This window comes from Meles meles, chromosome 21 (genome assembly GCF_922984935.1).
Source record: "Meles meles chromosome 21, mMelMel3.1 paternal haplotype, whole genome shotgun sequence".
Taxonomy (NCBI): Eukaryota; Metazoa; Chordata; class Mammalia; order Carnivora; family Mustelidae; genus Meles; species Meles meles.
In genome coordinates, this window is record NC_060086.1 from 30,669,721 (window position 1) to 30,681,890 (window position 12,170).

Consider the following 12,170-nt stretch of genomic DNA (forward strand, 5'->3'; position numbering starts at 1 on the left):
CCTCCCCCAACGTAATGCTTTCAAGGCTACATCCCAAGTTTGTCTATCCAGCATCCACTCCTCAGTTTTCTGGGAGGCACATCCTGGTCGTTCCTCAGACAGTCACCTATCTCCAACTCTCAGCTGGCTTGGATTGGCGCCCTATGCCTAGCACCAGGGATGGTGACATGACCAGGCTGGTCAGTGAGGGCTCTCCATCTGCCCAGCTGCCGTAACCGACTCAGGGATGGGTGAGGAACTCAAGTAAGTCTGACATCAGGCTCCTGGATTTTTTGCTGGATCTACCGGGAAGGAGGATGGCATTTTTGCTGGGAGAATGTCAGTCTAGCGCTGCTGGCAGCCATCCTGTCACCATGAATATAAAACTGTTTGTCAGTGGAAGTAATACAGAAAACAGGGAGAGGGAAGGAGAGAAGGGGAGAGGGAGAGTGAAATAGGGAGGGGAGGAGTAGGAGGAAAGGAGCAGGGAGAGAGAGAGGGATTAAGTCCTAGCGACTTGGCTTGAGACCCTGGATCCCACTATGTGTGACTCACCACCAGACTCATCGTAATGTGCTTAGGGCACATGGAGATGGGATCCTGTCACTTGAAGTTGAAAAAGTCCTAATACATTCCTGAACAATTTAAACTTTTATCACTACCAGGATGGATATAAATGTTGTGAGGCCCCAGAGAGAGCAGGCAGCCAGGCTGCGGCACACTAAGACCTCTCTTCCACTAAGCCAGTCCGCATCCCTTGTCACCTGTCTACAGGCCTTTGCGCCTCCGTGGCAGACCTCATCGCTGTCTTCAGATGGGAGTTACCAGTCTCCCCCCAGGTAGACTCTGCTCTCATTAAAACTGACCTTGGATTCCTCCTTTCTGCTTTCCTCACAGTTCCTAGGAGAGTGCAAGGCAGTACTCAGGAAAGGTCTATTATTATTATTTTTTTTAATATTTTATTTATTTGACAGACAGAGATCACAAGTAGGTGGAGAGACAGGCAGAGAGAGATGGGGAAGCAGGCTCCCTGCTGAGCAGAGAGCCCGATGCGGGGCTCGATCCCAGGACCCTGGAATCATGACCTGAGCCGAAGGCAGAGGCTTTAACCCACTGAGCCACCCAGTTGCCCCAAGGTCTATTATTTTTAAAGCCCCATCTTATTTCTTTGAGAGACAGAGAGAGAGAGAGCGAGAGCGTGAGCAAGCATGGGGAGGAACACGAGCAAGCAGGGGGAGGAGCAAAGCGAGAGGGAGAGAGCCAATCCCAAGCAGACTCCATGCTGAGCAAGGAGCCCAGCGCAGGGCCTGATCCCATGACCCTGAAATCATGGCCAGAGCTGAAATCAAGAGCTAACACTTTACCAACTGAGCCACCCGGGCGCCCCTCAGAAAGATCAATCGTGATGGCCACGCGGCAGGGTCCAAGAGCTGAGACAGTCGCACTATGCTGGACATGCTGAACTCTACAGAGAATCCCTCCAGCTGGGCCTTCCCAAATCCACTGACAGCCCCTGGAGGGAACCCTGTGAACCCTCACTAATAAATCCACAGCCCAGTACTTTCTCCTGCACAAGTGGGGGACCTGCCCCAGACACTAGCTCCTCACTGAGCGTGATGATGTAAAACACTGAATTCTTAACAGAAATGACGACAGTGTCATAATAGCGTTGATGATGGCAAACACACTGAGTTGCTGAGAAGTGCTTTTTACCTACGCTGGCGTGTGGCTCTACCGGGAACCAGCTGAGTGACTCTGGGAAGCGATGTCCTTGAGTCTTGGCTTCCCCCTTGGTGAAATGACAAAGTTGGCCTAGGTCTCGACTGCAGCCCAAAATACCTGCGGGGGTCAGAGCGATAATGGAAGCATCTGAGGCAGACTGAGTGTAGGGCCACCGGGGAGGTGAAGTCAACAAAGGAGAGAAAGCATTTTTTTTTTTAAGCACTCGAATTCTTTAAAAAAAAAAAAAAAAAAAAAGGTATTTCTGGCTAAATAAAACAGAGCCCTAGCCTGAATCCAGCCCATGGGCCACCACACATAACATAATAACCACGGGTTGGGTCACTCCTGGGCATTTTCCAGTTGTGACACTCTCTAAGTCACTCTGTTCTACCCAGGAAGAGGGTGTGGGGCAGGAATTCCCGCCGGAAACTTGGGACCCAGAGAAGGCCAATGACTGCTCTGAGGACACAAGCCAAACAAAAGACCCAGGTATCCAAAGATGGTGGTGTGGTTCTTTCCCCAACATGTGTTTCCAAGTGTAAAATCCAAGCTGGTCGCAAAGCCATGTTCTCTCTGGGAATGACCTGTTGGGAGATTTCCGATATGCTTACGGTCCCATTCCACTGACACAAACTCAGCTGTAGAACGAGTCCATTAAAGGAAGCCCCGTGGCTAAAATTAACAAGTCAGGAAATGACAGATGCTGGCGAGGATGTGGAGAAAGAGGAACCCTCCTACACTGTTGGTGGGAATGCAAGCTGGTGCAACCACTCTGGAAAACAGCATGGAGGTTCCTCAAAATGTTGAAAATAGAACTACCCTATGACCCAGCAATTGCACTACTGGGTATTTACCCTAAAGATACAAACATAGTGATCCGAAGGGGCACATGTACCCGAATGTTTATAGCAGCAATGTCTACAATAGCCAAACGATGGAAAGAACCTAGATGTCCATCAACAGATGAATGGATAAAGAAGATGTGGTATATATACACAATGGAATACTATGCAGCCATCAAAAGAAATGAAATCTTGCCATTTGCGACGACGTGGATGGAACTAGAGGGTATCATGCTTAGTGAAATAAGTCAATCGGAGAAAGACAACTATCATATGATCTCCCTGATATGAGGACATGGAGATGCAACATGGGGGGTTAGGGGATAGGAGAAGAATAAATGAAACAAGATGGGATTGGGAGGGAGACAAACCATAAATGACTCTTGATCTCACAAAACAAACTGGGGGTTGCTGGGGGGTGGAAGGGTTGGGAGAGGGGGAGGGGGTTATGGACATTGGGGAGGGTATGTGCTATGGTGAGTGCTGTGAAGTGTGTAAACCTGGCGATTCACAGACCTGTACCCCTGGGGATAAAAATACATTATATGTTTATTAAAAAAAAAATTGGAAGGGGAGGCGAACCATAAGGGACTATGGACTCTGAAAAACAACCTGAGGGTTTTGAAGGGTCGGGGGTGGGAGGTTGGGGGAACAGGTGGTGGGTAATAGGGAGGGCACGTATTGCATGGAGCACCGAGTGTTGTGCAAAAACAATGAATACTGTTACGCTGAAAAAAATAAATAAATTAAAATGAAAAAAAAAAAGCCCCTGAGTTTAGTAAAAGAAAAATCCTACCTCAGCTCCAACTGATGCTAATTATAGAAAAATGTCCAACCGCAGACATTCAACCATGCTTAAGACTTCAAGTTTTAGATAACTTCCATCAGAACTTACATGGCAACCAAGACTACTAAACCCGAGAGAGAAAGACAAGAAATCCAGGTGTGAGGCCATGCAAAACTTTCCTGTGCACAGACCAGCCTTTTAATTTTGAGTTCCATTATGTGGGAGAATAGCAGCATCTTGCAATTTTAATGTGATGTCCCGCCCCATAATATCCAAATACAATATTTATGCAGTAATCTCCAAAATGAAATATTCATGGGGTGGGAGATTGGTTGCTGTATTTATTGCATTTGAAAATGGATAAGCTGCAAATACATGCTTTGGTTAACTATGAGTAAATAGAGACAAACAATCCCTGTGGTCTGGGTTCCAGAGTTGAGAGGGGGTCTGGACTAGGAGGACCGGCCGAGGCCAAGAGTCTGGGCATCTAGCATGGGGAAAGGAATCCGCTGCTTGGGCAGGGATCTGCATTTTTGTTTCCTGCCTGTGCATGTGGCTGGACATCAGGGTAAGTGGGCGCGCTTGGGTGTGTCTTTTCATAAATGCTGGCTTAGCGGTCAAAGTTGTGTCTATTGTCACAACATGGAACAAAGTCATAACCAAATATGATTCTATTGAGATGTCACAGGGACCAAGCTCTACTCAGCTAAGCATCAAAGAAAATCGGATGGAAGGGAACAAGGGTCCTGATTCTCAGCCACGTGTGAAGAGGTCAGTTAAGAAAGATGCTGTAGCCTTTGAAACTGATCTCAGAAAAGGCAGACAATGAAGAAGTCTCAACTCACTCAATTCCCTGGCTACAATCTTGGCATATTCATTGTGTGTGGAATTATTCCAGAACTGTCTTGTCCTATAATGAGTTCGAAAAGGAAGAACTCTGCCCCTCAGATTTTACAGCGTGTTTGAGTAAGAAGGAATCTTAGCAATCAGCTAATATAATTAACTCTATAGACTGAAAAAAAAAAAAAAATCCAACGCACTGAGTGGATGCATGATTCAAAGTCATCCAAAGTCACATAGCCTAGGAATAAAATCTCCCTTCTTCTCTTTCCTGTCCAGTGATCTGTCACCAAATCCAGATTACTCCTTTAGCATAAATACAACCTAAGCATCTTAGTTAAAAAATAAAGTCACGGAACAAAGCATGAAAACCCACAGTGCTCCATAAACGTTCACCGAGATGCTTAATACTTTTCCTTCATCAAGCTACAGATTTAAAATTTCCATCTCTCTCTCCTCTCTCCTGCGATTTGGTAGGCAGGCATGAGTACAGGGAGCCTCCAGAGCTAAGAAGACACCTCTGGGTCCTGAAAAGCCACGATTCTTCAGCACCAAGGACAGACGCCCAGACCCTCACGATGAATATCCTCTCCCGAGATTTTGAAGATTCTTTTTACTTGGGGTGGGGCACCCCAGCCTCAGATTATCTTAGTAGCCAATGTCCACGGTTGTGGTGGTAGAGGTGACAAGTGTCATGCCCGTCTTTCTCATTCCGTCCAAGCAGCATTAATCCATTATCTTGCCCTGCTATGAGGCAACAAGGACCTGGCTCCCTGGGAGCCCTGCTGGCCGTTCTCTCTCAGGTCCGGGGTGGGCTGTTGCCCCTTCCTGACCTGGGTGGAGTCAACCATCACGTCTGGAACAACAAGGGGGCTCAGGCCATTCACTCATTCAGGAGCTCTAGACAGCATCTTGTACATGCTCAGTCTGTGTGTGGAGAATATGGTGGTAAGATGGATGGACATCGTCCTCTTCCAGGGAGAGAGAGAAAATACAGACAGAATAACACCTACTGTTTACTGAGTACTTGCTACTTTCTAAACTCTGTTCCTCACACTGAATACATATTCTCCCGCTTAGTCTTCACCACAACCCAATAGGGTTCATTTTACAAATTAAAGGAACGGAGACACTAAGTCATTTCCCCAAAGCCATGCAGCTGGTTAGGCTGGGTCAGGGTGTGCGATTCTTAGCTAAGCCAACAGGCTCCGGACCCCACACTCACAGCCCCCAGCTATCATCCTGCTCTAATGACTAAGCAAGTAGACACCAAGAACCACAAAACACACTAACATCAAATTAGGTGTTTGCGATCAGTGCTCTACAGGAAAACTCAGAGGGCAGGGACAGAACAGAGAGACAGGGACGTCACAAGCGAAGACTGTTGGGGAAGGCTTCACTGAGGACGTGGCATTTAAGCTCCATGTGAAGGATGAGAAGAACTGGTCATCTGAGGAGCTGTGGGGAAGAGTTTTTCTAAGGGACAGAGTATGTGCAAGAGCCCAATGAATGGAAAGATGCCAGGGAGGCTGGAGTGAGAGCTGCAGGGACACAGTCAGCTCTGCCCACACATTCCAGCAGGGCCAGCCACGGGAGAGGCTGACTCTGACCTCATTGCGGAGGGAACATATCGTCTACCTGGACATGGTCGGAAGCTTCGCAGTGAACATGCTGAGGGAATGAGTGTGGTAGAGTGACCAGGAGTGAAGACGCCAGGGCCAGACTTCCTGGGTTCTGGTCTGCTTCCCCACTTGTGAGCCAGGTGTTGTTTAACCTACCTTGCCTCAGTGTTCCCATCTGGAAAATGGGCCCGATAGGACCACATTTACATCATGGGCTGGTTTTGAGACCTGAGAGACGTCATCTCTGTAAGGCATTTAGGACGGTCCCTGGCCCCCAGGAAACAAACCCTTCCCGTGTGACTCTCACTACTGCCTTTTGTGAAAAGAGCAGGCTCAGGTTTGACCTCCAAGGGTGGGGCAAAAAAGAACCGTGAGAAGAGATGTAGAGTCAGGGGCCTAAATCCTGGGACCCTGACCAGACTTGGTGGCCCACGGTCTTCATAGTGGCTGCGGCCCCCCATCAGCCTGTACTGCCACAAACCTAAAGGTCCACTGAGGGCTAGCTTGTGTGCCACCATTTTTCACACAAACAATATGTATTGCCTCTGGTTCAGTTGATAAATGTAATGCATGTTTCCTTCATAGAACACTTGGAACAGAAAAAGCAAAGAAAAATAAAAAAAATCAAACTCTACCTCTCCAAGATGATGCCATCAACACACTTTCCTTCTAGTCTTTTGTCTACTTCGGATGTGTATTGTTTTGGAAAAAGAAAAGTTCCCAAGCTGACCTCAAAACCCAGGTGGAGGCCAAGAAAGGAGATGCGTCTTGGGCTTTGTGTGGGTGCTGGTGCGATGCTAAGCTTTATTTTGACACGGCTTCTTTAATTGGATTAAATAAAGTGAACATGCAAACAGTGATAAACTCACTGGTTGGGTTGAAGAAAAGTGAAAGGGAAAAGCAATCTGCTTTCCCCATGGGAAATGAGGTATTAATTATCTCCTCCCATCAATCACAGTGTTACAAGACAGCTGGGGAGAGAGCCCATCTCTTGATAAGCAAGTTGGCGCCAAAGGGCCTCCTGAGAGCAGATTTGCTTGCAGGAGGTTCCTGGCCAGGCTCTCAATGGATTTGCCAACTTTTGGCTAAACAGTTGCCTGTTTATACATTGAGGGACATTTGGGTCTGAAGATTAGTTTAATGTCAGAGAGAAGGAGACGCTGAGGCTGCTTAGCTGCCATTCTGATGCCCGATGGTGGGGTGCTGCTTAGAGCAGGTGGGGCACGGACCTGAGAACAGCAAGGAACTGGCTGACGTCGTTTCTGACCTGGGGGTCGATACAGTCATACATTTCAAATGCTAATTGTTTCTGTAAGGATCCTAGAAAGTGCTTCGAAATGTTAATCATTTGTATTCCATTTTCAAGACTTTTCTCCATCATTACTGCGACCATGGTCCTCACCGAGTTAATACATGCAACTGTCCCAAGAGTTTATCCCTATAGCCAACCCATTTAATTCTTACAGTGATTCTGGTGAGGCTCGTCTTAGTAGCGTCATTCCCATTTTACAGATGAGGACACGGGCATACAGGTGATTGATGTGACCCAGACAAGGTCACGTGCCGAGAGTCCAAGCCTGGATTCTTACCTGTGCCAGGTGCTTTATATAATACCTACAGGAAAGCTCCCTTAATATGTATTTTTTTATTTATTTGACAGAGATCACAAGCGGACAGAGAGGCAGGCAGAGAGAGAGAGGGGGAAGCAGGCTCCCCGCCAAGCAGAGAGCCCGATGTGGAGCTCGATCCCAGGACCCTGGGATCATGACCTGAGCTGAAGGCGGAGGCTTTAACCCACTGAGTCACCCAGACGCCCAGTATTTTGATCTAAAGCAGCTTTAAATAGCTTCAACTATTTTTTTTTAAACTTAGTCTTATTCTAAGCACGATGGCCATGAAATCACGAAATCAATTATATAAACGTTTGTTGATATACTTACGACGAATGCCTAACTTTCCCTAGAAGCCCGTGAAGAACTACCTGAAACCATCTCGCATACCGTGGACTAGTGGACCGTGAACACGTGCTGGGACGCACCAACCCGGCGAAGCAGGGAAAGCACCTGCTCTTCCCTCCCCGAATCACTGAAAGAGCACTTCTGCTTCAAGTCAGAGCTGTGCTCTTGCGTCTGTGCCCCCACCAAGGGCCTAAAACTGCAGGTCCTCTAAGAGGTGCTCACGAATCACAGCATGATAAAAACAACCCAGGTCTTTAAAGTCAGGGTGAACCGGGTTCCAATCCCAGCCCTGCTGCCCGCCAGCCGTGGGCCCTTGAGCCTGCGAAAACAACCCTCCACGCTTCAGTTGTATTCATCTCTGAGACGGAGAGCACCTTCCGAGTGAGGCTGGAATGAGACACCGCAGCAGACAGTGCCTGGCTCGGGGCCTTCCCGGGGTCAGTGAGGCTCCTCAGTCCTCCACCATCCCGACCTCCCTCATCAGATGATGTAAAGATGAGCAAACAGAGGCACGGAGAGGCAAAGCCATTTGCGAGAGTCCGACGGCCGACACGACGGCAGAGGCGGCATCTCAACACAGGTGCCAAGTCTCCAGCAGGCAAGTGCTTAGCCGCGCACTGCACTGTGTCCCTGGGCTCAGCATGGGGGTCCTGGGGACCTCAGATCAGGCGGGGAGCTCAGATGGACCCAGGAGGAAATCCTATTCTGGCTGATGGAAAGGATTTTCCCTTTCTGTCCCGTCACGGACTGCGCCAGCCCCAGGCTGCAGACATCTGGGAAACATCTCACGTGCCCCCTGAGCAGAATCCAGGAGTTCTGGGGGGCATCCGCTAGGACCTGCCCACTGAGGCTCACGGTGGACTTCAGAGCACCTGCTTCTGCTCGCCCTGCAGGGGCTCGCTGGGAAGACATGAACCGAGCTGCCTGTCTTCCCCTGTATCTGGTTACTTTATTTTTTGGAGGAAAGCAAGGAGCAACAGTGAACACAACACTCCCCTTCACTTAATTACAGGAACAGTCAGGACCAATTTGGCAGCTATTAAAATATTAGTTTGCCTTTATGCCATCTCTTCGCAGCTGGAGCTGGGAATCCAAATTGGCTGCCAAGGGCTGGAGATGGGGACAGAAGGTCAGCACTGCTATTAGGAAACACGTGGAATTAAAAACCGAGGCACCCCGTGGCCTGTTTCGTGTCTCACTGCTTGCTTTGGCCTCTCCACATCGTTTGGTCTTTCAAACTCTTTGCCTTTGTCACAATGTCTTTTACAAGGGCTGGTCCGGGAGTGGAGAGCATCAGAATGGGAAGGGCGTCTGGAGACCATCTTGTTCATCCCCTTGGGTTTTCAAGGGGAGAAAATGGAAGCCCAGAATAGCAGAGTGGCTGCCTCGAGACCACCCAGCGTACGGGAGGAAGGCAGGCCCAGAGCACAAACAGGCTGCATCATATAGGGGTCACGAGCTTGGGCTCTGGGGACACCCTCCCCACTCCAGGCTTGAGTCCCAGACCTGCCCTGAGTGGGCTTAAGCGAGTTACTTAACCTCTCTGTTTCCTCATCTGTAAAACAAGGCTAGTAAGTTGCAAAGGATCACCATCTGGGGCCAGAAAAATCAAACCAACACAAAGGAAACAAGAACTAAAAGAAGGTAAGGAGGTTGTCACAAAGTACAAATGTCCAGTTGTAAAATAAATACGTCCCGGGGACGTGACATACAGCCAGTAATACTGTATCACGTATTTGAAAGCGGCCAACAGAGCAGATCTGAGACGTTCTCATCACAAGGAAAACCTGGAACCATGCGCAGTGACGGACGGTAACTAGACTTATGGTGATTAGTTTGCAACATATACAAATAACGAATCGTTATGTCTTCCACCTGGAGCTAATCCAATGTTATGTCAATTACATCCCAATTAAAAAAGACAAGAAGATTCCTGCTATTGCACTATATGGCTATTAGATGTGTCTATTTTTTCTTTAACCCTCTCCAGGAATAATAGTAAATAATTAAACAGCCAAAAACAACCCACTAAAGGAAAGGAAAGGGAAAGAACTAACGGAGTCTGGACTTGAGGGAGGGTCATCTGAACTGCCTGATTCAGTCCTACCTGAAGTCAGACACCAACGTCCTCCTTCCACTAATGTCCTTTACTCGCTTAGCCTAGTTTCAGCTGGGTTTCGGTCATCTGTCACCCAGAGTCCTTTGTGACACACCACCTGCTCAGGGACTGGAGCTAAGCCATGGCCAGCTCTGTGCCCTGGGGAGGGGACGACAGAGCATGCGCTGTGGCTGGGCTGGCTCATGCAGCAGGTGAGGCCCCAGCTGATGGAGCGAGGGGGGCAGATGATGGCTCATTTTACTACGAAATTAATACTCAATTACTGCCCTTCATTCATCTCAGTGAGAGAAAACCAGCCAAGGGCTCATTCACGGGCAGCGGAACTTGTGAGCCTTTCTGTTCAGAGAGCCTTGGGTTTTAGGGTTTCAGGAGGACGTGTGATCCACATCCCAGCCTGAACCTTCACCTTGTCCTGAACCAGTGGGGTACCTGTCAGCCACCCATGCATGTCACCTAAACCAGATGTACTCCCACATCCAGAGGCTCGGCTCTGGCCCCAGCACAAACTGCCTATCTCTTCCACCAGCAATATTTTCGTCCTCTGCTCATCGTGGCCTGACGTCACCATCATCACGCGGCATCTACTACGTGCTGGGGGCTCTAGATGCAGCATCCACTGACTCCTCTCAACCCCGTGGGGGTAGGTCTAGTAATATTCCCATCATACAGGTAAGGGAACAGGCTCAGAGAGGTTAAGTCACCTGCCTAATTCAACACAGCTAGGACAGGACACAGCAGAACTCCAGTCCAGGATGTACAACCTCAAAGCTCATGAGTTTTAACCTCTGTGCTATCCCCAGTCCCAAGCACAGGGCCTAGAAGTAGTGGAGAGAGAATAAATACGGACGAGGATGCCTAATAACACTAGAGCAGACATTTAGACCCAAGGCCATCAAATTACAACAGGCTCCTCTCTCACGATGCGACTTTGCACCAAACACGTATTACAAGGTTATGTGGTGGGGAAGAAGAGTCTTCATTCTCCACCTAGAGAATGGGCCTAGACACCAACATCTAGGCCAGTTTTGGTAACCAACACCTGCAGGGAATCTTTTTCAGCTCCGCCTTGCTCCACCTGGGCTCTGGGGCCAGAGAACTGGGTTCAAATTCTGACGTTTACCGGTTGTGTAACTTTGGCAAGATCATTTAGACTCCCAAAGACCCCCTTTCTTCTCCTGACAGATGGGGACAGTAATTCTTACTTTGCACGGAATGGATGTAAGAATGAAACTGGGTCTTCTAGAAAGGGCCAGTGGAGCGGGGCACTTATCAGGAACACAATGCCCAGTGGCTACAATTCTTGAGTTTTCCCCAGGCCTCACTACCCTTCTTGGCGGAACATACTCATCTGGGCTGATTTATAGAGCACCCTCAAGTCGGGTTCCTTTGAAATGTAAAAAAACTCAGGCTGTCAGTAGGATAGGAACAATCTAACAGCTGGATGAAATCAAAGAATTTCGGAAATGACAAAATGAAGAATTCGGGGTTACATCTGGAGAGCTCAGGAGACGGAGCTCACTGCTTGCTTCTTGTCCCTCCCCTGCGGCCTGCCATGCGTAACTGGGTGAATGGCATTCCCGAGCCAGTCAACGCACGCCTCCATCAGGCCTGGCAGAGAAGACCCAAAGCACAGATGGCAAACTGGAAGGCCAGAGGGGGCCAGGTAGGGAAGGGGGACAGGTGAGGACCGCAGTGACATGGAGGACAAAGGCTTTCTCTATGACCCGGTGAGAGCCTCTCAGTGGGAAAACTCAGGCCCAGAGTGAGCAGACACCAGGATCTTTTAAGAGGAACTGAAATCTGGATCGCATGGGAAACTTGGCTATTTTTACATGGGGCTATTCACTTTCAAATGAAGCACTGGAATCAAAGCAAAACAAAACAAAACCAACATGAGGCCCAAACAAAACACAGGAATGCGCTCAAATTATCCCATGCACTAGCAGGTTATGGTCTGAGTTCAACGCTAGCAAAAAACCTCCCTCCCAACCTCACTCCCAGAGTGATCCTGGGCTGGGCTTTGTTAATGAACCTGGGGATGGGGAGACCGAGCCTGTGATCTGCCCTACAGGGGGCGCTCGAGACTGACTCCCTTCTAGCTGACCTCCAGCCAGAGACACAGACGTAGCTCAAAGCTGTTCGGCTTCACTCACAGGTTGAGTGAGGTGCGGTGGATTCAGATGGGCTTCTGGTGCCTCAAACCTCTGCCCATGTCCTAGGCGGCAAGGGTGAGCCACTGGCACGGACAGAGAGCGGAAGTCAGGATAGCTGAGCTCAACTCCATGCTGGCAAGAGACTCTT

The 12,170-nt window shown here is 48.9% G+C and overlaps 1 protein-coding gene across 1 annotated transcript in view; it reads right to left on the reverse strand.

Annotated features, from left to right (window-relative positions):
• The window catches only part of XYLT1 (xylosyltransferase 1), a 297,158-nt gene that overhangs the window by 25,440 nt on the left and 259,548 nt on the right, over window positions 1-12,170 (reverse strand). The gene's annotated exons all lie outside the window — the stretch shown is intronic.